At 32.6% G+C, this 27,127-nt stretch overlaps 1 long non-coding RNA gene across 3 annotated transcripts in view; it reads left to right on the plus strand.

Annotated features, from left to right (window-relative positions):
* LOC132520674 (uncharacterized) overlaps nt 1-27,127 on the plus strand; it is a 206,095-nt gene that overhangs the window by 90,303 nt on the left and 88,665 nt on the right. The window contains exon 1 of one of the 3 annotated variants that reach the window (XR_009540598.1): nt 4,494-4,578. The exons of 1 other annotated variant lie outside the window; for it this stretch is intronic. This is a non-coding gene — a long non-coding RNA (uncharacterized LOC132520674). One more of the 3 variants, XR_009540600.1, reaches the window with a different exon arrangement.

Consider the following 27,127-nt stretch of genomic DNA (forward strand, 5'->3'; position numbering starts at 1 on the left):
AGTTAGAATAGTTCATCATCTTTCTATTACTTAAATATTTTTGTCTGTTTGTATGTGTGCTATGAGTCTGTGTGCCTCATCATTTGTTACCCCAGGTAAGAAATTAATTTTTTTTTCTATTTTGATAATAGTATATTGTGTTATGTTTTATTTTAAATCTTTACACGGAAATATTTACTTAGTCATTTAAGATCATTTTCCTTATAATAACTTGAGTCATTCCATTCACTGATCACATTTAATTTACATTTAACATTTATCTGAAGTTGCTTCTCAATGTTTTATGGATATTCTCATTAGGAAACAGGTGTCCAAAGTACTGTGTTATTGACTTTGGAGTAATAATGGGCTTTTGTGCACAATGATGATGTCTTGGATTTTATTTTTTAACTGTGGGGATTTCAAGAGATACGTGATCTTTTTGGTCTCAACTAGCGTGGAAAATAATGGAACTGCTTACCAAAAAAATAAGAGAAACTAGCAATCATAATTTCACAGAAATAATGATGTCTTTAGGCACTTTAAGACAATGACATCATGAAGCTGTTGGGTGACCAAAAATATATTAGTTTTTACAATACAGTAACTTGTTTATTAAAAGTAGTTGAACATGTGATAATTATCAATATTGTCATAACATTCTATGACATTTATTAAACCACTTAATTACCTAATGCCTCAGCATTCTGAAGTGCTCAACAAAAACAGTGCCATTTTCTTTAGAATTGACTGTTCAGCTATCAGTTTGCTTACTAGACAGAAACATCTGTTTTTTCATCCCACACAACACTTAGCCCAGTGGTCCCCCCACCAAACACACACACGAAGTCAGCATTAAATAGAATTTTTGAGAGGATAGGTGAATCAAAAAATGAATGAATGCTCACCTCCACATCAGCTGGTGGGTAAAACAGCATGTCATTGCTTTGGTAACGTCAGTCATCTTTTCCTTACTTCTTCTGGTCAGGTATATTACTTGGATATTGGCTTCTTCTTTCTCCTTCTACCAACTCTACATGGAGATATCATTGATTCTTACATAGAGGTTGATAACCTAATCAACAAAGCAACTAAATAATCATATTCATGGGTTCTGCCCAACTTCTGGGGTAGTATACAAGTGTTTACCAGGGAGTGGGAATCTTAGGGCTGTCTTAGAATTCTGCCTGACACAACAGCAAAAGTATTCCTACTCTAATCCATTTCCCATAATTATCTTGCTGCTTCCAACGTTATGTAAGTGGAATGTCCATTCTTAACTATCTGGACAAAGATGGCTTCCTTTGGGGATATTCTGATTAACCCCTTGATTTATTCTATCTTTGATTATTTTCAGTCTCACCTCCTTTGCTTTTATCCAGACTTTCTTGCAAGGCACACACATTTCTTTTCCTTCTTCCGTTAGAGTCTATTGCCTTTGTAAAAGTTATTTGAACTCTCCCCTTAGAAAGACTAACCTTTTATATTTCCACCTCTTGATAGGAAATTTTTATCTAGCATCAGGCCTCAACTGTAAGTTGTCCATGGATCAAAACTATCTTGCAAAATCAGAAGTCTACATTCCATTTTTTATTGTCCTAAAGGAAAAGCTAAGCACCTATTTATTCCATAATTATTTTCAAAGTCTATGCCTGTTAATTGTGCACACAGCATTTTATTATGTACCAGACAATGGCTTAAGCATGGTATTCCTGTTCAAAACATGAAAATGAGAAGTATCATGAAAGAATGGCAACTGTGTCATATTTTTCTTCATTCTTAACACCATGTACAGCTTTTATATAAAACTCTGGCACACATGTAGTTCTTCCTTTTCCTGGAAAATGCAAATAATGTATACTCCCTTCATAAATTACATGCTCTATTGAATAAAGTCAAACACCTGAGTATAGAAACAAATTGTAATCAACGATAAGATAATTTTTCACTCCTTTCTATTTAGACATTGTATTAGTTTTCTCAGGTTGCCATAAAAAATGCCACAGTCTGGATGGCTTCAAAAACAGAAATTTATTTCTCACAATTCTGGCAGCTAGAAGTTCAAGATCAAGGTGCCTGCAGGGTTGGTTCCTCATGAATCTCTTTCCTTGACTGCAGGTGGACTTCTCCCTGTGTCTTTACATGGTCTTCCCTCTGTGTGTATCTGTGTCCTAATCTCTTCTTGTAAGGACACTAATTGTATTGCATTAGGGCCCACCCTAATGACCTCATTTAACTAAATGATCTCTTAATAGTTCACATCTCCAAATACTGTCACATTCTGAGGTTCTGAGAATTAGGACTTCAATATGTGAATTTCGAGGGAGGGGAACACAATTCAGCCCAAAATATTCGTGATGTGAACTAACTGCTTTGTGCACAAGTGTCTAAGGAGAAGATAGCAGTGCAGAATGCAGTGTAAGAGAAGTAATTACTGAGATGAACAAATGTTACTACAGGGCCACCATTTTATAGCTACTGCAGAAGTACATGGAGCTGTGTAATTCTGGGTGATAATTTTCTCGGTAGATTGTAATAGACTATTCAGAGAAACCTGTTGAATATTTTCTTGGATTGAAAGAAAGAGGCACAAAAGAAACCATTTCCCAACATTTTACTTGATTCCATGAGAATTTTTAGCAGCTAATTATACTCTGCTATGTAGGAAGCCAGATCCAATGGGAATCTTTTGGGTTAATATGTGTATTACTTTCAGGATGAGATAATAACTCACCTGTTATACAATATTATCAATATTATCTTGACATGCATTTTTAATGAATTGGTTCTTTCAGTTTATGTGCACTCATCAAACCTAATAGTTCAACCTCTCTATAAGTATCTTCACCTCTTTCTATCTGAGAAAATAACATTTTATTATAAAATGACAATTTTTGTAACTTTGATCTCATTTCTAAGATAAGAAAACAAACATTATTTTGGGGGCAGAAATAGAAACAAAGTAAACTCTCTGTTAAAGCAAAAGAAAAACTTTTTGAAACTATCCCTGGACGTACTTTTACAGTATATCAGAAATATTTCTTTTTTGGTCATCTTCTGACTGCAGTGTGAACCAAATTAGTTATGTTAAAAAACATGAAAGTCTTACTGGCTACTTGACCTAAATGAAGAGACATCCTTCTACCCGCAAGCAACAACAGAAACTAAAATCCCTCTGTCTTCTCTCTCCATTGTTGTCCATAATGAGGAATTTGGTCAGGAGTAAGAATAACTCAGTTATAGTCCATGTTATCACACTCCTCTCGACTTCTCTACCTCTTCCACGTGTTGAATGACTTCCTGACTTATTTTCTGCATATATGTAATGTTTGTCTCCTATCTTGGGTGCAATAGCTCTTGGTTATCAGATCTCTTCTCCCTGATACATCAGATAATTTTGACTATTATTTAAATTGTGCTTCTCCTGACTAACTTCTCTTTAGTTTCCTTTTCACTTTAGACTACCAATGGGCATGTTTTAATCTTTTACAATTCAGGATTTATTTTCACATTCAGCCTAATAGCTGAATAAGCTTAGAAATTTAGGAAAGATAAATTGGACCACTTTGTACTTTTCCATATAAGGAAAACAAACTACTTGTGTGCTTAGATGTTGCTTCTGGAGGAACTTTCCAGAGCATTAGGCAGTAATTACCAACTCTCAGAATGATGAGTCTCTGATCCTGTGATACCAACTTTCCACCTAGGTAGGGCCAAAGACATTTGGATTGGGTTGAATGGGTACCATCTTTGTTCTTAGAAGTGCTTGGTATAAGTCTTGTTATTGTTACACACAAGGGTTATTTTAGTGTTAATTTGAATACATCAGAAGAATTTATGTTAGAATTTCAAAGAAATATATGAATCTCTATAGTCTTCAAATCTCAATTTTCCTCTGTGATATAAAATATCACTCTTCTTTAAATAGATCGCAAAATTATTCCAAAATACAAGATCCAAACGCTGAACAACAAACAGTTCATATTTACCACGAGGAATAGGGTTAAATTTTGCTCTCCAATGACAAATCCCAATCCAGAACAGATTTTAGCCAGGCAGCTAGCAGAGCTCGCTGGGTGAACTGCACAAGCCATGTTGGGTGCAGAGCTCAGAGCCGGAAAGCAAACAGCTGCTGTAGCCTGATTTGAGTTAAAATAGTGTGAGTGTTTAGTCTGGCGCACGGCTTCAGGGGAGATTGGCAGCTGGGTCAAACAAAGTCCTTCCATTGGCTCTCTTCCCAGGCAGCTTCTGCTAGTATTTAGGTACTAGTGCAGTGTAGGGCCCTTTCTCAGGCAAAACCTAACATCTGACCGCACCCTCTTTGCTTTTTCCAAAAAAAAAAAAAAAAAAAAAAAAAAGAAAAAAAGCTTCTTTTTCCTTCTTTCGTTAAGATAAATTCTCCAGTAGACAACCTCTCCCACTAATTGTGTATTAGCAATGTATTTTATCTTGAGAGCTGGCACTGGGCTCTCAACGTGGTGTGGAAGGCAGCCTGTTACAGTGCTGGATTCATAAAAGGCCCTTTATGGTTTGTGAAAGAATATCTGTGTGCTTAGGCAGGAAACTTTTTGATCTGCAGAAAAGCCAGAAGACATCTAGGTAAGGCTGCGTATCAAATCTACTTTTTTGGGGAAAAGTTGGGCAGTGAGAATGATTCATCACAAGCGACGTGAGTTTGGAGTATGCCTGTTTACTTTTGTAGAAGTTTAAAAGGTACTATTTGTTTGCTTATTTTTTGTTTGTTTATTTAAATCTTAAGGGAATACTGTAGTCTGCATTTTTAAGATTTTGTTTTCTGCTGTTGAACTGATTATACTGGATATAGGGTTTTATTATATAGCAAAATCTTTGTAAACTGCCGTAGAAAGAAAGTGTATTTAGAAGGGAAATTGACAAGTTTTAAAGAGTAATTGTACAATCATTTGAGGACAGAGGAACGCTGCATTAGACTAACAAGGGTTTAATTACCAAAAAAAGTTTAATGTTGCTTTGGAAGGAATATTAAGTAAGTTGTCTTTGTCTCTTACTTTTTAATTTTAGTCGCTGATTTAGCCTGTTGGGTCACATTTTTTGTTAGTGCTGAAGGCTGCCATGAATCCCTAATGAGGCCCCTTTGCACATGATTTTGGCACTTGGCCAAAATCAACTTCCCAGCGGCAAGCTTTCTCTAAAGAACCTGGAGCAAAAAAAAAAAATTTTTTTATTAGGAATCATGTCTGAGAGCTTCCATAACCAGTTGTGTAGGCATGTCAAAATGACTTTATACAGTAAATATGAAACAAACATTAAAAAAAATTTCCTTATATTGTTGCTTTGAGAATTATGAATTCCTGCTTGTGGCCACCTAAAATACGTTATAACAAGAACAATCTTAAAGAAGAAGGTTTACTGATTTTTTTGTTTTTCTCAGCAGACCAGAGTAGGGATGGTCATCACACTGAGAAGTATACAGTACGAAAGGGTTATTCAAAACACTTCAGGATAAATAACAGATGAATTCTTAAAACTGTTAATCTCTGTAAGTAATACTCAGTGAACAGTAAGTAATGAAGTTTTCTAGAAGTTTCGCTGTGTGCACAATTCAGCTTAACCTTTTTAAAATGGGATTTTTGTATATTTTAAATATCATAGTATTTGGGATTCTAAAAAATGTTGGCACTTTTTGTATAATTTTAAAAGTGTATTAACACCCTGATGGTATTTATAACAAATGTTTTAAAAGTGCTTGATATATAAACATGACTGAATAACTTAAAATAATTGTATTTAATTGCTGTTTTGCAATAAAAATGATGATTTTTTTTTATGAAAGAAAGGTCAAAGTCACTTTCATCTAATTTTCAGAACTGTCAGTTTTTATTTTATTTAACTGGATTTTATCATGTAAGCCGATACCTTACTTTATACTCCAGTATTTTAAGAGTTAAATTCACAGGTTGCAATGAAATACCTTAGTAATCAGATATTAACAACCTCAGATTTTATGTAACCATTTTCAGCAATATATTTAGACATTAAAAATAGACACACTGCTGTGTATTTAAAAGCAGAAAAGTAGGATCTCTGTTGCCCTGTTTTTTTTTTAAGAAATCCTATTATACTAAATGCTATTTTGCCTTATATGTTAGTCTGTGGTAATCTAGAGTGAAACTTTATTTTTCACTTTACAATAATCATATTTCTTTTAAAAATATTGATGAGAGCCTGATTTATTCTTTAAAGAAACATGAGTTAGAGCTGTCTTACTAGGTATGTTTTTCATTTATTTATCACTATGTTTATCTTCTCTTTTTTATTATACAGTATAAAAGATTGCTAATTGGGGTCATAGAAAAAAATGAAAATTAACTTTAAATAAATTTTAGCATTAGAAAATGCATCTGATTTCTTTCAGATCAAATAAATATATATATAATTTATGTATATATAAAATATTTTTTGGTATTTCTGTATTTACATTGCTGTTAGTTGCACTGAGGCATGGAGTGTTTGAAGTTACCCTATCAGTCAGCATTAAAATACAGAGATGCTATAAATTGGGAAAGGGCAGTACATATCTGCTATTTATAGATATTTACCTGGATAAGTTCTGTACTTCCATGTGAGTTCGCAGTTGAATTCTCATTTAATGTAATCTTCAATATTCTTAAAAAAAAAGTTAATATATGTTCGATATTTCAAAATTTGCATAAAGCAGGAACATTTTTATCATTTACTATCATCAAACAGGTGCAGGAAAAATAAGATAGCTTGCTTATTCAGCAGGGTTCTTGCTTAAAACATTATTTTTGAATTCTATTTTTATTTTAATCTTAGCTCTCATACATACAATATTGTCTTCTGTTTCCATTTTTTATTTTTTAATTAAGTATTTTGCTTACTTGAAATTGACAGAATGTTTCTCTAAAATATACTGAAAAATGTTTCAGCTGATGATTTTAGCTGTTGTTGTGGGGTTTTTTGGTTAATTAGAGGCCATAGCAAAATAAATGCCATAAAATATCGAACTTTTAAAGTACACAGATATGTTAGTTTGTGAGTTCCGAAGAAATTTAATTGTATAAAATTACTGACAAACACTTTTGAGTTGAGGGAGAAACAAATAAGTAGTGAGAAAAATTTAAGTTATACACATTAGCTAAATTTACTAAGAAATTTACTGTCTTTTGCTATAGCTATGAATTGTAATTGCGTATTTCAAAAGTGTAGGCTTTTTAGCAGACTTATTAGCTAATTTTCCTTTAGGAACCATAAATGCAAAACACTGATTACATTTTTTCACTGAGTTGACATTTTAAAACAATATTCAGGATACAATTACTTTCAAAAAGAAAAATATTTTGATATTTTTGTTAAATTTATTTGCAAAGAACAGTTGGAATAATTTGCTTTATTCAGCATTTTCCCCAAGTTTTTGGAAATACTAAAACCTATTCCACTTTACCATAGGGAAACTACTTCACTCTTCAGAGAAAGTGAATTTCATTTGTAGTTGTCAATTTAGATTATGGGCCTTTACCGTTTTAAGTGTGACAGTGTTTTGGTTTGTTTCAATTATGCAACAGGCATAAAATGCTTTCTTCCCCCCCCCATTTAAAAGAACTCTTAAATAATTAAGTATAAAATTTAATTCTTGTTAAAAAGGAAAACTTTAAAACTGCAGTGTTTTATCCACGATTTTTAAAATGTGAGAAATGTTACAACAGGGCATTTTGGATGAGCATTTTATCATTTAAATGAAATGCTTTGTTTTAAATGGTAAATTCCAGCAATGAGATAAATGTATCGCTGCATTAGATAGAATATAAGTATTGAATTTTGACACAACTTCAGTGACCTCTGCCATAAAAGATTGGTATATGTGGGATGATCTTGGATTTGCAATAACAAACGTAGATGGTGAAGCACGTGAGAAACCGACCTTTGTTGTTTTGGAGGAATTATGTGCTAAAAGTCAAGAGATACTTTTCATGTAAACTGCTGATAAATATTTTGTCATTTAATTAGTAAAATAAATCTTGAACATTAAAGAATTAATTACAATTTAAAAAATGCATTCGTAAGACTTTTTCCACAGAAATAACTGTATTGTATTATTCTTTTATGAGATGAACAACTGTCATATTTCCACGCAGCTAATATTTAACTATAAATTAGATAACCAAGTAATTTTTTAAATGTTATGCTTTGATTTAAACACAGTTAATAGTGAATAAAAATAATGTTCTCTGGTTTTGACTTTTTCATATAAAAGAATGGTTGATTTGCACTTGTTGCATTTTTTACTTAATAATGGTTTAATTTTTAAATTATCATAAAGTAAATATTGCTATTTGATATCGTTTTTAAACATGGTAGGGTTTATTTTATAAGCGACCTGACCTAGTATATATTTAAACAATGGTTATTTATATTTAGCTGTATGGTCTTTCAGAATCAAGATCAGCAAAAGGCCTCTTTTTTGGTGCTCAAAATTTTTTCTAAAAAACTTGTTTTTAGTTTTCTCTTGTTTATGTGTCCAGGTATGTCTGCCAACCTGAGTATCTGCCTACATCCTGAGATATCTGTCTTGTGAGCATTAGGCCGGAAAGTGTAGTAGTAGGCTCTAAGTTTATTCTTATTCCATATTCCACTGAATAAATGAAGATTTTAAGTTTCTTATTGAAATCTAGTCTATATATGAGTCAGTATAAAGATCACATCAAATCTGATGATTTTGATATTTTGAAGCACTGAATATCCTGTGTAAGTTAGTGGTCATTTACATGTTTGTGTAGTGATTCTAAATATATGATCATTATTAGTTTTAAAGATTTACTAATTTATAGGAAATATAGAATGCCATCATTTGCTTAAAAATTATTATTTATTAATTTTATAATTGCTTCCACTTTGCTATTATTGAAATGTTACATAATAGTTCTCCTTAAAAATATCATGAGACTAAGTCGTGCCTTGCTTTCCATTTCTCCCATTAACTTTAGAGGTCATAATGTGTGTGTTGGGGGGTGCCTGAAAATATTTCAAAAAATTTTTTCTTTCCTGTGATTATCAACTACGATTTGCAGAGATTTTGAAAGTAATGATTGTGTATTTTTTTAATGTTTATGTAAATGTGAGGAATACATGGGCTTTCTGTGGACTTCAGTTTAAAAAACTAAAATAGAAAATAAGATGAAGATTAATGACATGGTGTATTTTTATAGCAACTAATTACAACTTGCTATTCATACATAAACAACAAACTGGAAAGATACCCAGTGGGCTCTGAGAGCAGCCTTCACTTAAGAACTGCTGGGAAAGTGGTGGCAAAGGGATGATTTTGGTCCAGTCTGTATGATCTATGGTGTTTCAGACCCGTGCAATCATTTCCCTGTTGAAATCCTCTAGTCTTGCTTCAGAGCCCCCATAACACTAATCTCAGAAATTTTTACAGAGAGGGGTTGCAGAACACACTCTTTCTTGTTGTTCACTGGAGGGTCTGTGATTGGGGTTTCTTTGGCAAAGGCAGTGTTCTTCTCTGTATAGTGGTTTAAAAAAACAAAATCACAGTTTGGGTAGGTCAGCTCAATCAGTTGGCCAAATCAGCATAATAACCAAGCCAACTCAGCCTTAACAAGGATAATTAGTTTTTCATTCTTGCCTAAACCTGGGCACTTTCCTGAAGAATGCGGACAGTTGTGCATGAAAGGTTGAGTTGCTGAAAACTGTACAACATGCATTTTCTACTTGTGAATTAATAAACTGTGTTTTGTGATCAAAATAGTTTATATCAATATTCGTTGTGTGTGCAAAATATTTAAACAGTGAAAGAGCAATCTTCCTGAAATTAAATATGTGGGATTAGCTTTATTATAATTTTATTTGAGATGTCATCTGAAAATTACTTTTTAAAAGCATACTTTAAGTTTTTTTCTATTACATTCTTCATAAGGCATAATAATTTAGATATGAATTTTTTGCTAGTGGAGCAGTTTTTGAAAATTATATGTATGTTGCCAGTGCTTATTCTGTAGGATTCTAACCTGATCACATGTTCTTTCCTCTCCATTCCTAGGGTTCATTCATAAATATTCTCTGGAGGGATTTTTTTTTTTTGACAACAGCCAATTTTAGATACATTCAGGGAGCGTGACAGTTAAAAAGTTGATGCACAGAAAATCTCTGTTCAAATGTGATTTAGCTATTTCTAAAACATGTTCGATTGTCAGGAAATGAATCAACAAGGATGTAGAAATAAAGGACGATTTGTAATTTTGGTAGATGAAACAGAGCAATAATCAGTTCAGAATATTTATAGAATGATAACATTTTTCTATTGACATATTTTGTGCCAAAAATTTAATTTAGAAACTGCTATTTGTTACTAGAAGCCAGTAATTGACTTTGGTAATCAACAGTTCAAAATGTCTGATATAAGACAAAAGGCTTATTGAATGAATTGGTCTTAGATAAAATGTTAGGCTATTACGCTACCTCATATCTTGAATTTGTTTTAATTTTCAATACCCAAATCATTAAATAAGAATGTAGGAGTATTTGCATATTTCCTACTTTCAGAATTAGCCAGTCTACCTAATGAAAATTGTTCCCTCCTCTTAGATAAGTTAACAACTTAAGAGTAATCAAATATCTTACAGTTTCCATTTTCCATTTTAATGCCTACTCAAGATGAAACTTGTAGTAGCTAAGTCACATAAAAGTCTGGATTAATAGTGAGATGAGATTATGTAGCCCAAAATGAAATTATATATATAAAGCACAGGCATTTACTAGCATTTCTGTGGTCAGATATACAAGTTGCATTGAAGGTAGAGCTTCTCCTTTCTCACTTGAGGAAAGTGCAATCAAAAGTAATTTACAGATGTGCAAAATGTACAGCTGTGCTCTCCTAAATTTCACAGAAGAGCTAAATTGTAATGGATTTAAATTGGATTGGAAGCATCATTACTAGGTTTACTAGTTAAAGGCAAGTAATACCTATGAGTACTTGGAATGATGTATGTCTAAGTGGCAGCAGAACCATTAATGTATTGGAAATTACAACCAGACCAAAACATGCAGCAGGTTTTGTGAAAATCAATTAAGTGTGTAGATCCCCTCTATGTACTCTATGCCTTTATGCCATTTACATTATATACTCCCTGGCAACATGCAAAATGATCCAAGTACAGCTGAAATATGTGTTTATGTGTGTGTGCATGTTCACAAGATGATGTGTGTGTGTGTGTGTGTGTGTGTGTGTAAGAGATCTTTATGTTTTCTTTCCCTAGTGGTAAGGAAAATATCAAGAGTAGGATGTAAGTACCTTGGTAAAAATAGGGAACACTAGTAAACTGGCTTTGTCTATTGGATTATAAGCAATGACCATGAACATACATCTCTGGAAAATCAGCTTTTTTAAAAAAATCCATGCATTTCACTTGGAGCTACTTATATACTCAATAGCGATAAACTACTGTCATTAATATTATCTGAGCAGGTAAAGACCTTTATTTTATTGAAGTATAGTTGATTTACAATATTGTACTACTTTCAGGTGTACAGCAAAGTGATCCAGTTTTACAGTTATATATATACATTTTTTTTCAGATTATTTTCCACTATAGGTTATTACAAGATATTGAATATTGTTCCCTGTGTTGTACAGTAAATCCTTGTTGCTTATCTATTTTATATATAGAAGTATGTATCTTTAATCCCATACTCTTAATATATCCATCCCCCCACTTCTCCCTTGGTAACTATAAGTTTGTTTTCTATGTCTGTGAGTAGTCTGTTTCTATTTTGTAAATAGATTAATTCTTATCCTTTTTTAAGATTCCACATGTAAGTGATAGCATATGATATTTGTCTTCCTCTGTCTGACTTATTTCACTTAGTATGATAATCTCTAGGTATATCCATGTTGCTACAAATGGCATTATTTCATTCTTTTTATGGCTGAGTAGTATTCCATTGTGAGTGAGTGTGTCTGTGTGTATACACACACACACACACACACACACACACACACACACCACTTCTTCTTTATCCATTCATCTGTTGATGGACACTTAGGTTGCTTCCATGTCTTGGCTATTGTATATAGTGCTGCTGTGAACCTTGGGGTTCATATTGGAATTAGAGTTTTTTTGTTTTCCAAATATATGCTCAGGACTGGAATTGCTGGATCTATTTTTAGGTTTTTAAGAACCTCCATACTGTTTTCCACAGTGGTCACATCAATTTACATTTTTCACAAACAGTGTAGGAGTGTTCCATTTTCTCCACACCCTCTCCAGCATTAGTATTTGTAAGCTTTTTGATAATGGCCATTCTGACTGGTGTGAGGTGATACCTCACTGTGGTTTTGATTTGCATTTCTCTAATAATTAGCAATGTTGAGCATCTTTTCATGTGCCTGTTGGCCATCTGTATATCTTCTTTGAAGAAATGTCTGCTTAGGTCTTCTGCCCAGTTTTTGATTGGGTTGTTTGTTTTTCTGGTATTAAGTTGTATGGGCTGTTTGTATATTGCAAATTAACCCCTTGTTGGTTGCTTCCTTTGCAAGTATTTTCTCCCATTCTGTAGGTTGTCTTTTTGGTTTGTTGATTGTTTCCTTTGTTGTGCAAAAAGTCTTAAGTTTGATTAGGTCTCATTTGTTTTTTGGGGGATTTTTTGCTTTTATTTCTTTTGCCTTGGAAGACTGATCTAAGAAAATATTGGTAAGATTTATGTCAGAAAATGATTTGCCTGTGTTCTCTTCTAGGAGTTTTATTGTGTCATGTCTTATATTTAAGTCTTTAAGCCATTTTAAGTTTATTTTTGTGTATGGTGTGAGGGAGTGTTCTAACTTCATCAATTTACATGTAGCTGTCCCGCTTTCCCAACACCACTTGCTAAAGAGACTTTTATCCATTGTATTTTCTTGCCTCCTTTGTCAAGGATTAATTGACTGTAGGTGTATGGGTTTATTTCTGGGCTCTCTATTCTGTTCCATTGATCTGTGCGTCCGTTTTTGAGCCAATACCATGATGTTTTGGATGTGTAGCTTTGTAGTATTGTCTGCAGTCTGGGAGGGTTATATCTCCAGCTTTGTTCTTTTTTTAAAAAAACTTTTTATTTTATATTGAAGTATATCCGTTTAACAATATTGTGATAGTTTCAGGTGCACAGAAAAGTGACTCAGGCATACGTATACATGTATCCATTCTCCCCCAAACTCCCCTCCCTTCCAGGCTGCCACATAACATTGAGAAGAGTTCCCTATGCTACACAGTAGGTCCTTGTTGGCTATCCATTTTAAATACAGCAGTGTGTACATGTCAATCCCAAACTCCCTAACTATCCTGTCCCCCCATCCTTCCCCCCTGATAACCATAATTTCACTCTCTAAGTCTGTGAGTCTGTTTCTGTTTTATAAATAAGTTCATTTGTATCATTTCTTTTTAGATTCTGCATATAAGCAATATCATATGAAATTTCTCTTTCTCTGTCTGACCTACTTCACTCAATATGAGAATCTCTAGGTCCGTCCATGTTACTGCAAATGGCATTACTTCATTCTTTTTACTGGCTGAGTAATATTCCATTGTATATATGTACCACATCTTCTTTATCCATTCCTATGTTGATGGACATTTACGTTGTTTCCATGTCTTGGCTATTGTAAACAGTGCTACAATGAACATTGGGGTGTATGTATCCTTTCAGACCATGTTCTTCTCTGGATATATACCCAGGAGTGGGATTGCAGGGTCATATGGTAGTTCTATTTTTAGTTCCAGCTTTGTTCTTTTTCCTCAGGATTGCTTTGGCAATTCTGGGTTGGTAAAGATGTGTTCTTGAACAAGTTTCCTTAGGCTTGAAATAGACTTCTTTTCTTTGCCAAACTTTTCTAAAACTCTTCTGGGAAGGTGTGTTGATGGTTGAAGGAAGAAGGGGAAATGGAAGGTGAATGATTGCATGGTTGCATTTGGCCAGGGAATTAAAGGGCTTTTACCCTGTGTAAGCTCAGAGATTTATTATAATCAATCCATCAGTATTTCAACAATAATTTGCTTTTCTAAGAGTTTTACTAAAATAACTGCAAAAAATTGACCTGGGAGGTAATTAGAAAACTGACTCATTGGTTAGGAGTATGCTGATGGAACCCTTTATCTATTCTGCCTACAACATTGTTTTCAAGTGATTGACTCCTGCCATTGAAAGTGTTATACATGATCAGTTATTGATGCAGTGGTTCAGATCTTGTGCAGAGGTCTTCATATATCTCATCTCCCTTAATCCTTTAACTAACCATGAAAGGTGGGGATAATTATCCCTATTGTACGGATGAGAGTTCTTAGAGTGCTTAAGTAATTTTCTTAGAGTTCCTGGTCTAGTAAGTGTCCATGTTAGGATTTGAACCTGTGTTAATGGTGCTTCCAGTCCATGCTATTTTCCATTGCACTATAAATTTAATGATTTTGACTTTGAGAGTATGAGGAACATTAAATATAATCCTCTGATTTAAAAGCTCTTTTTTTTAACAGTTGAAGAAACAAAGTTCTGAAAGTATTAAAAATCAGTCATAGATGGAGAATAGTGAGAGATATTTTATATAATAGGTATTTTTTAATATATGAATTACATTTAATATTGTTTAAGTTAAGCAATAGCCAGTGACCAATAAAACACTTTTGATCATAAGAGTTTTTCTCCAGAAAGAAATGATGATGTATATGGGTAACGATTGCATTTCTAGTATGAGGCTGTTTTGCACATCAGTGGCTTAAAATATTAAGAGCTGTGGAATAGTACAATAGGGGGAAAACATTCTCTCAGTCAGGAAATTTCACTAGCTTGTTTTGTTAACATATATGTTATTATAACCAAAAAGGTACAGGAATTGGAGAGGCGCACTGATTTTTCACTGTGGTCATCAATAACACCCAGTGCCCCTGAGCAGAGCACTATCGTGGCATTCCACAGAAGCGGAGACTCAGAACACTTCCCATAGTGCTTCACTGCTCTGAAGTAGGTGTTGCCACTAGATGATGGCATCTCTTTAAAATTCAGTTTGTCCATATCACAGGCTGTGTAGAAAGAAACTTGAACTATATTATAGACCACTTGTTAGTAAAAGTTTTAAAATTAGATTTCTAACTTCTGTTGATAAGAGTAAGACTTAAAAGAAATGAGGATATGGGCATAAAATACATTTTATAAAATTGTTAATCTACTTCAGTTAAGTTTTATGTAATGCTGGATATTATTTTTCAAAATATCTTGGTGAACATTGAAAAATTTGGTCCAAAATCACTTTTCCAACACTCAGATATTTGATTTATTGTCTTTTAGAGCTGTGATCATTGAATGCTCTTTCTTTAACTTCCTTATTTTCTCCAGGAGAAAATGGTGACTTAGAGGGAAAAAAAATGTTTTTTCTGCTCATAGTAATAATACGAGTGCCTGGAAAGTTGGCTTTGAATATAAATCTCCCTTCAAGTTTTGTATTCCTTTCTTTACATAAGGACCTCATTTATATCCAGCTAGCAAATGTTCTGTTTTCCTCTTTTTAAAACATTAGTGGTATGGAAACAGAATAGAAGGGGGATTTAGCTTCATTATTAAATGTGAAAAAGACTAATAAAACATATATATAATCGAATATAACCTTGCCATGAATTATTGTTTCTGTAAAGTCACATTATTAAAAGTTTCTAGTTTATAATTTCATCCTTGATTTATATCCTAGATCACTCTGATCCTTTAATGAGTTTTGTTGAAATGTTCACTTAGCATCCTTTCTGAAAAATTGAAGATAGTCCTTTGAATTTTTTATTTCTTTATGAGATTAAAAGTTTTTTTTTGTTAAATGGAGATATTTAACATACATGATTCTTAACCATACAGCTGGGTGAATGTTTTACATATGTGTAAATATATGTAATCATATGCATACATGTAATCTCTCAGATCAGGATTTAGAAATTTCCAGCATCCCAGCAGACTATTTCATGCCCTATTGACTTCTATCGCCATAGATTAGGTTTACCAGTTTTTGATTTCATATAAATAGAATCACACAGCACATATACATTTTTGTCTGGCTTATGTTACTCATCATTTTGTCCATGTGATTTTCCCCATTTGCATATATCAATAGGTTGTTCCTTTTTATTGTGGTGTAGTATTTTTTATGTGAATATAGCAAAATTCATTTATTAATTCTACACTTATTGGTTGTTTCCAGCTGTCTTTACATAATTTTTAAAATGTAGATCTGGTGTCAAAAAGGTAGAAGTCAGTTTTTCTCTCTAGTAGATAAAATATGAAATAGAATCACTTTAATTAAACCAGTAAAGGCAGTGATTGCTTTATATAACTGACTCATGCATATTTGAACCACATGACACAAGGACTCAGCATCACTATTATTAATGGAAATATTTTCTGAAACTGAGAACTAGTATGTATTATTTTAGGTAGATGCTACATAAGTATTTGAAAATATTTAAACCTTTAACCATTATTCTTTTGCTTTTGTTATTTATTACATATATGTAGCTATAATTATAGGTTGGCCCACATATGCATCTTTTTAAACTCAATTATCAATCTTTTTAAACTCAATTATCAATTTTTTAAAGTCCTTATGGATTGCTGAAATTTTATGGTGTAGAAAAAATTTAAACCATTGTCTTTGGCAAAGAATAATTTGGAATGATTCTGAACATATTTAACCTCATAATTTCATATATGAACAAAATAAGATCCAATATTTTGACACTAAGGATATATATTTGTTTGAAAGTAATGCAAATAGTTTTAGAGAGATTTTTGTTACCATTTTCTGTCATTTTTTTTTTTTTGGTTCCAGGGTTCCTATCATTCTATATTCAAATTTAAGATGACTTACTCTACTAGGAAAACACAAACGTTACCAATAAAAATTGAAAAGTTCTTTGTTGTAGAATAAAATAAGATTAAATTGTTGTTTAGATGTTATTAAACAACTCACCTATTGAGTTATTTACTAGCCTCTACTGAGTACATCCCGCAGTGCTAATGAATATATTTGTTACATTGTCTTTATTGGTAAATAATCTGGGATTTTCATTTGGTATTATTTACACACTAATAAGCAACTGCTTTAAATAAAATAAATAACATTAAAGTAATGTATTCAAATGTAGTTTACAAAGCCCGTTCACATAATACACACATTAACTTTGGCAGGGAGAAGATATCGCACTTCCCCAACCCAAACAGTGAAATAATTAGTATCCTATAGTTAGTAAAGAATGATCTATGAACTGTACTAGGATTTTTTTCCCACTCTAATTCTGTTATCTCTTATTATAAGAAACTACATCTCTGTAAATAATGGAACCCTATTTAAGAGGCCCAGGGAGAATTGTTTACTGCATTTTTCCAAAATATTTTTTTAAAACTGGTTTTATTTATATTTATTGCACTACAAAATTCCCTTATAATATGGAAATTTATCCTCAATAAATAATAATTTGTTTTTACAGGTCTTTCAGGGATTATATTTTAAAGACACTTTAGCCTCTAAAAACAGTAGTACCACTTTCTAATATTTTTGTTTTTATACAACCAGTCCAAATTTGGCTGAGGTCGGTGATGCTTTTTATTATTTTTGACAACTATACAATGCCCAATAATGATTCTATTCTTGATACCAGCTGGCAGTAACCTTCTCTCTCAGATGAGTTCATAGATGGCCTGTTCACCATGCAAACATGTAATGGACACTCCAAAATTCCACTGCTGTGCTTCTGCTTAATTAGGTGTAGTTTCATCTAATAGGAAGAGAAAACCAACTTCCTGCAATGCTTTTTTTTCCAGAATTTTATTTTAGATATTAAATACATTTTTAAAACTGTGAAATATCTGAAAGCCTCTGAGAAAACAAAGTAATGCAGACATTTTAAAAATACTAGTTTGCCTTATTACTATGTTATGTATCTTTGGCTTTGCAAAAATATGGTTGACTTCAAAATACTGTCCTCTTTAACATCCTTTAACTCAGGATGTCACCTTGTAGCGATTGGCCTTTACTGACCCATGAAAATGGATGGAGTTATTCTGATCTCACTATGGAGAAGGTCAAGTTCACAGCTTGGATTTGAGAACAGCAGAAGGAATCACCTTAGAGGAAGAAGCTGATTTTAAAAAAGCAAATGTTTATTTACATTGAGTCCATTAGAAATAGGTAGATATCAGGAAGGAAACAACTGCAGAATTACTTCAGGATATTTTTAAAGTGCCTCTACTTAGGTATCCTTGTCTAAATATGCTAGCTTTATAGCCATTTCCTCATGAAGAATGCATCAACTTTTCTCTAGACCCATTTTTTTTTTCAGTTAACACATGCCTATTTTCTTGCTGTAATATTTAAGCAATTTTATCTTAAAGATTTCATAATACTTCATCTGTCCTTATTTCTGTTGTTTTGCAATTCTGTTTGCTTTAATAGAGCTGCTATAAAAAGCAACCATGGTAATCAGAAATAAATATTATAATTCACAAAACTAACATGGCTTACAGAGATACAAGTTAAAATATAGTAGAATATATGCATATATTTATTATTATAAGTTCATCTCAGTAAATATATATGTATATGCATACATATACATTTTACTATAAATATATACCGTAAATACATTTATATTATATATATTACAGATAAATATATATTTATAGTAGAATGTATATGTATGTGTATCTATTTACATATACACATTTATTTACTGAGGTGAACTTAATTCCTGAAAATTATTTTATGCTTTGAAAATTTTATCTGGAATAGTCTAAATCTTGGGTTATCTTGGGTGGGTATAAAAGGTCTCCAAGAGAAAACAGCAATAAATATGACTTTTTATTAATAGTAATTCATTTTGAAACTATAATATTTATATTCTGAAAACACTATTTTTTTATTTGTTAGTTTGATATAGAGCAAGAAGCAGCACATTAATACGTTATCATTTTTCCCAATATTATAGTTTTTTGTTAAAAGAAACTGAATTTACATTTAAGTACAATGAACAAAGAAAAGAGCTCAATGTTTTTATTTTGTCCAGACTTATTGTGAAATTAGTCTAAATAATTTCTAATTAAAGTACAAAATTTCTAATCAATAACATGTTTTAAATGCACAGAACTTAACTGTCTATAATAGCTGTTTTGCTGTAATCATAGTTATGTGTATAATTTATCAATAAGTTTTCTTTTGAAGGGAGGGGATATATCTGATATTTCTTTGATTTTTTTCTTGTCTTGTTTGTAAGAAGTTCTAGTTTATAGAAAACTAAATGGCAATTCTGGCTGATACAGGCCATAATGATACCCAAACTCAAAAAGAAAATTGCCATATGTAGAAGATTGTCTTGCTGCCCTGTCCAAACTAGTTATTCCTTATTCATTGTAAGACCTAATGTTCATTGATAGGAAATAACATTCTATTCTGATGCATGACTAATTTGTCATTTGAGTTGTGTTAAAAAAATCAATAAAATTCAAGCCATAAAGGATTAAAGAGTTATAGATTATCTCATCCTTTTGCACCATTTTGATTACAAAATTTTTTTAAAAAGTCTTTTTAAAGGAAATGTTGCAGAATTAACTGCTAACCTTTAAACCTGTGGTGTTCTTCCAGTTTCTGGTGGGTGCTAGCTATTCAGTAAATGATTCAAGGAAGGAAAAGACGAACAAAGGGCATGGTATATGCATTGAGCATAGTAATATCTGCCTTCTCCCTAGAATAATAAAAATCAATCTGCAATCAGAGTGGTTCATCAGTTACCTATCTTCCATGTAACGAACACACATTTCTATACCCTTATTAAAAAGATATTTGTAGGTACCTCTGTCCCCATGAAGATTATAACTTGGTTGAAAATATTAAACAGAAATGAGCCACATAAGAAAAATAGAAAATAGGCTAAATTGACTGAGCTAGTGGATTTTTTAAAAAATCATATGCTTGGGTTTCCCTGGTGGCGCAGTAGTTGAAAGTCCGCCTCCCTATGCAGGGGACGTGGGTTCGTGCCCTGGTCCGGGAAGATCCCACATGCGCAGAGCGGCTAGGCGCGAGAGCCATGGCCACTGAGCCTGCGCGTCCGGAGCCTGTGCTCCGCAACAGGAGAGGCCACAACAGTGAGAGGCCCGTGTACCGGAAAAAAAAAAAAAAATCATATGCTTTACTTAAAAGAAAGAATAACCAAATCAATGCCAGTAACAATCTCTTTGAACAACTTTCTATGAAAAATAGACTTTGAAATTCCATATGAGCCTATTCGAAAGATAACTGAATTTTACAAGACCATTAGTTGATATTCTGTATGAAAACTACCCTGATAATATATTGGGAACCCTACTTTTATATCTGTTGTAGAACAGGAATTGACATATAATTAACAAATACATGTTGAATGAATGAGTAAACAATCCTAGTAATATGAGTATTTGTTTCTCCAACTGGGTTTCCCCTTCTCAACATGGTTCATTTTCTTAAAGACTAAGAAGATTCTTAAAGCTGTTTCTGGAGTGCTTATCTTTCAATGATTCAGTTACTTGGCAGAGGACTGGCATCTAGTTAAAACTTACATATTCAGAGAAATCACTCTAATTCCCATTTTGTAGTATTATCAGCCAATGAAATTGATAATTTCAGAGGATCTTTAAGTGTGGGAACTTATAATCCTTGTGGCTTTATCTGGTCCGTGAAAGAACGAAGGCTTACCAAGGGTTTAATAATTAAAGTAATATTCAATTATTAATAAATTTTGATGTTTAGTGAGGATACATACAGAAATATTATAATAAATTTGTTTGGCACCTATGTTATAATACCTTTTAATTAGTGTAGTAAATGGAGCAGTATTTTTCCTCTTGATGTAATGATAACTTCTAAATACTACAGTTCATAGGTATCCTGATTCTCCTATTCATGGCTGTTGACTTTGGCTCTCTGTATGCCAAATTATCACTAGAAAATTTCTTTACTAATCATCAAGAAGGTTTAATCAAAATCAGTTTGTTTAGTTACCAGCAAATGTACCCTTAGGAGTATGGGAGAAGCCAAGTTTATAATGATTGAATTATTTTATTATGTATTATGAACACAGATACAAAACACACGATCTTTCCCCCTCCTCTCTCTTCCCCCAAATAATAAATTGAAGAGAATTGGGAGCAAATAATTTTTTACAGCAAAAATATTTTCAAAATCATTACTAACACCTACTACTAGTACCTCTTGGAGTCTGTACTGGGCTTCTCCTGGAACAGTATTGTTAGAAGAATGGGTGCTGGAGTCAGACTGCCTGATTCAAACCCACGTCTGCCACTTGCTAGTTATCAAATCTGGGAAAAAGTACTTTCCTTACCTTCCTTTTCTTGTTTGTAACTTGGTAATAATAACACAACTTGATTTTTGAAGTATTTGTTAAATTAAAAAATAATAACATCCCTTCCAATTAAGTGACGATGTATAGAACTTAATCCAGATGTGGGAGTGAACATGAATGAAATGGGAAAGGAGGCATGCCTTTGGAGATGTTAGTCTTCCTTAATATAATGTCATTGAAAAAAGCATCATAGTAGCCAGTGTACTGCCATCATGGAAGTCAAAACAGAGAACAGAGTGGCAGGTTTCTAAGAATATTGAAAAGTGAGAAATGTTGCCTGCTTCAGTTTTTTCTTTTTTTGTTTTTTTTAAATCAGCATTAAGTGGAGGGTATGCCAGCCTTACCTTCCATTTATATTTTATTTTGAAACATGTCATCAAAGAACCATAATCATCTTAATTACACCAGAGTAAAACTTCAAAGAATCCACTTCACTCATATTATAGGTTCACATAAGAAAGAGCAATTAATTTAAAATCCAAGTTTTATATATTCCCAGGTTTCCAGTTGGGAGATGACGAAATATACGTTCTCAACTCTCTTATTTCTCTCTGGAATCAATTGTCGCTTTCTTTTGGTCTTGTTTTCTGAAGTAACTGGTTATTTTGATTACCTTCAAAAGGCTGAATGGTGTTCACAATTATCTCCTTTCTCCTTCTGACTCTAATTCTATTGTTTAGTAAATTAAGGGAAAGGAATGCCAGATGAAATGAAGCCTGGTATGATTTTTAAGGTTTGGAAAGGAAATCAGTATTAACTTAATTGTTGTCTTTTATGTACAGGTTTGAATATTTATATTTGGAATAGCCTTTGAGCTTAATTCATCTGTTTAGACATGAAATATAGTTCCAAGTCAAGCTAACCAATCTTTCATTAAGATGTATTAGTGTCAGTGTATCTTGCCCTGCTTAAAAATATCTTTTTATACTTTCTGTTTTGAACTATTTAATTTTTTTAAACTTTAGTGAGTTTTCAGTGTGGAAAGTCTTATTTGTCTCTAATCTAACCTCTTTATACAAAGTCTAATAAGTCCATTTTAAGAGCAAAATTGACCTTCTTTAGATGACTAGCTATTAGTGGGGAACACAGCACCTAACCTATTCTTATCTAAATCTCAGAAATGTTTCCTATCTCGGATCTCTTGCATTGCAGATATTGAAAGCATCAATGCTTCTATTCTCTAAAATTTTCACAAAAATATCAGACCTGATAGTGTGATTTTTTTTTCCTTTTTACCTCAAGATCTAACTAGAAACATAAATCAGAAAAAACTAACTGAAAGAAAAAGTTTGAAAAAAAGAAAAAGAAAATGAATTGATGCTTTGGGAAAGGAAATGATTTGGTGGTAGAGTGTAGATTAGATTAAAGCAACCAGGTTTCAGAAACTAGAGTGTTGAAGTTCAATAAAAGATGCCCAGAATTCTTGAGTGCAGTAAAACACATGTATAGCAGAGGGCCTTCTGTAGAATCTGGATGTTGCTTGGTTTAACAAAAAAGTGAAAAATATCCTTCAGTGGATCTAGCAATTTCTGAGAACATCTGTATGTTACCCATCCAAAGTAATAAGGAGCTGAAATCATCTATCACTACCTACTGCCACTTACTTCATTTTCATAACATCCTTCTAACTATGTCTCATCAGGAAATTAAATTTCTATCACACAGGTTGAAGGTTATTTACAAAACAGACTTCCACTGTGCTAGTTCATCCTGCATATTGCAGCTAGATTATTACAGCCAGATTATTGCAGCCATTTTCCAACTGATCTCCAAGATTTTATTCCTTCGATTATGTACTCTTTTTCTTTTTCCTGAAGTTTCCTTCAAAAATTAAGATCACATCTCTACTTTTCTAAGAGTCTTATGACTCTGTTGCCTGAAGTTTGTTTCCTCCCCACAAACTTGCATATTGAGTATCATTAACTGGTTATTAATACTAAATTGATCTTGGAGAAACTTTCTGTGAGAAAACATTTCTTGGTATTGTTTTGTAAGTTAAAATACATAAGCACCTTAAATGGCTCAATAGAAATTTTGCAGAAAGATTCTGAAAGATTTCTTTTTCTCCCCACTTTTTTTTAATTGAAGTATAGTTCATGTACAATATCATATAAGTTACAGGTGTGCAATATAAAGATTCTGAAAAATCTTAAGAGGTACATGGAAATAGGTGAAGAATAGAGCTGATAGAGAAAAGTGATGGCCTTCTGCAGGGCAAGACACATTATGTAGAGTTTAATTTTTCTTAACCTGCCTTATTGAATAAACTGAACGTTTTCAGAAATTCCATCTTTTAAAATATGACCACCACAATTAATATTTAAGACAATAGCTCTACATATAAGCCATGTATTAGGTCTCTGAGGTCATTGCTTGACTAAACAGATAGCTTTGAAAATTTCAGAAAATCTCTTCAGAGTCAACTTCTATAAGCTTGGCAATCTGCATTTAAAGATTGAAAAGAATGAGAAAGTGATTTTGTTTCATTACCAAAACATAAAAATTATATGCTGTGGTTTTATTTTTTTTTGAACAAGAGTTTAAGTAAGGAGGTAAAATTCTCATTATTTCAGTAACTATTTTCTAGTTGTTAACTACTCCCTGAAGATATTATATTACTAAATTGTTTTAGCACCAATAGCTACCAATGTAATATAATAAGATATTTGAACTCACTGTACAAATAACATCCAGAACGTTTTTAAATTAATTTTTAAAAATCAGTTGAGTTTGTTTCTAAAGTATTTTGTTGGTGGCCATGATAAAATATTGACAATAATGGATTTAAAATAAATGAATATTCTAATTAATAATAGAAGTCAGACTTCCAAAAAAATTATTGGAAGATAAAGTTTTTGAAATTTTTTATGGCAGTAAAAGAGTAAAATGAAAAAAAGAGAGAAACACAGGTCCGTAGTATTAAACATCTATAAAAATCACTATTTGAACTTTCTTGTTACTTTACTGTCCTGGACTATCACATTTATATATTGAAATGCTCAATATAGTTTTTATGTTATTGGGGGGGGAAATGGTGTTCTTCAGAAATTGTACTTGCTACAAGCAAAAAAATTAAAAAGTAACTTCAGTAAGAACGAACTGGAATAATGAGAAATTTCTGTATCATGGTCAAAATAATGCCATTACCTCCTGCAAGATTGCTGCAGTGATTTTTGAAAGCTATACAAGTTGTTTTATCTGATTTTGGCTATCGAAGGCTTTTTCTATCTAAAAGCAGTTGTGGTAATATACAAATGTAGAATAACTTGTGAGTTATATTTTAGATCTAAAACTATATGTATTTAATGGTATGACCAAGTTCATGTTTGGGAAAGCATCACCTGAAAATTGGGTTTTTAGTATTTTAAGTATCGTCAATTGAACTAAGAGGTGACATTTTTCCTGTTTACTTACATTATAGTTTGTATGCTCTATTCAAAAGCAAAAACTCAAAATTCCCAGTTTTAAATGTTACCATAGCTTCATATACCAAAGAAAATAGTTTACTTAATTGAGTTTCAAATCTTGAGCTGGATTTAGTATTATCCAGTATTATCATAGTTTAGTGATTATGTATATTTTTCATTGATAGTTAAACATACACACAAAGTATATTTTCTTTTTTAAAAAATGCAAAAGCTGCTTTAACATAAAATATGAACAGTTGAGCAAAGCATGATAAAAATACTTACTTGGAAGGATTGGGAATTGAGCAAGCACAGTGTATTTTTTGCCCCAGAGGTGGCAGTGGGAAAAGGTCTGTTTACCCGAGCTCTCCTGCTTCCAAATGAGGTCTGATGATTTTAGTTTGATGAATGACTTCAGGGAGCTATGATGCCCACCACACTGCCCAATGTCTTGGCCCAAACAACAAATCAGCTCATAGGTCTCCATTAATGTGCTGCTGGAAAGGATGTGGATTGGTTGGGGATGTATACAGGGAAAAGTTATTTCTGAAGATGGTATTTTTTATAAAAAAATATTTTAACTGTGCTTCTCCCCTGCTTAAATACTTCCAAGGTAAAGACTATTATTTCTTATTTATGTCTATCCAGAGTCTTGTATATAAAGGTTCCTTTCCTCATAAATGTTTGTAAAATAAAATTTGATGTTAGTAGCAAGAATGAACTTTTTGCTTCTTGTTGCTTGCAGGGTTAAGGCAAAACTCATGGGACAAGTCTGGTTTTATGTCTTTTGTTTGTTTGGGGTGGGGGGTTGTTTTGTTTTTCTTTTTTGTCTTTTTGATGAGCTGTGGTATAATAGAAAAAAAGCCAGCAAGCGAGCAAGAGAGCGATGGTAAAGAGGACAGGAACTAGGGGAAAGTTGTTTGTCCATCCTTTCCATGTCAGCTTCACATTTAAGGCCTTTGCCACTCCTCTTTAGCGTATGATTCAGTTAGTGTGGAACTCTCACCAGGTTTTCCTAGCACCATATGTTTGTATATACTATTCTACATCATGAAAAATTCTTCCCTTCTTTTCTATCTGAAAATTGTCTGCTGGTCCTCCAATATTCTGACATCTCCTTTGAAAAATCCTCGCTTACTCCCCCAGGCAGAGTTTGATTGTTCTTTTCTGGGATGGTACATATCTCTATCACAATGCTTTTCACAGTGCCTTACAAATATTCATTTACATACATGTCTGCTCTCAGGCTAAACTGTCAGCTCCGTACAGCAAGGCATATTTCTTATTCATTTCTGTATTCCCACCACCTTCTATTATGCCTTTCATAGTTGGCATTTGATGAAAGGCTGATTAATCTTTCTAAGCATTAAACTAGTCTTTTAGAACAATAATGTATTTGCCATGCAGTGATATATGATCCTGAAGAGTAGTTTATGCTCTCTGCTGCCTTTTTTTTCTCTATAAAACTACATAATAAAGAAAAAATGCACCAAATTTAAGAACAAGGTTTGTTTGAAAAGTGCTAATTTGGGTAACTTGAATAAAATAGCTAAAGTAGTATGAATATCATATTAAGATAAATTGAGATTATAAATAATTTTTTCCACACTGCTTCTCAGTTTTTCCTAGACAATAGAATATTAAAGTAGAAAAATCATTAGAGGGTATCTTATTCAATTACACTATAAATGTATATTGAATAAATAAAGGAATGAATGAAGCTGAGAAATGTTAACTGACACACTCAAGTCACATCTTTTAGTGTCGATGCTAGGATTGGAGCGCAGATCACAATGTCAAGTGAAAAGTAAAACCCTGACTTTAAAAATGCTGTGATTTTTTTAAACTTTTTATTTTCCAATAATTTTAGACCTATAGAAAAGTTGCAGAAATAACACAGAGAGGACATGTACAGACCCTCCCTTAGTTTTCTCTATTGTTAACAACTTATGTATTGATAATTACAGTATAATTATAGAACCTGGGAAATTAACATCAAATTCAGGATCCCACATTACCATTTTTTGGTGGGTCCCTTTGTCTCCTCAATATTTTATAGTTTCTCTGTCTTAACTTTTTTATGACCGTGAAGGGGACTCATCAGTTATTTTGTAGAATGACCTTCAATTTGGGCTTGTCCGGTGTTTTCTCATGAGTATATTGGGATTATGCATTTTGGACAAGAGGAAGTGTTATGCCCTACTCAGTGCATCATATCAGGGGATACATGATGTCAATTGATCTTATTATTGACAAGGTTAACCATAATCTCTTGAGGAACGTGGTGTTGGCCAGGTTTTTCCAATGTAAGGTTACTATTTTCCCCTTCATTAT

Source organism: Lagenorhynchus albirostris, chromosome 5 (assembly GCF_949774975.1).
Source record: "Lagenorhynchus albirostris chromosome 5, mLagAlb1.1, whole genome shotgun sequence".
Classification (NCBI taxonomy): Eukaryota; Metazoa; Chordata; class Mammalia; order Artiodactyla; family Delphinidae; genus Lagenorhynchus; species Lagenorhynchus albirostris.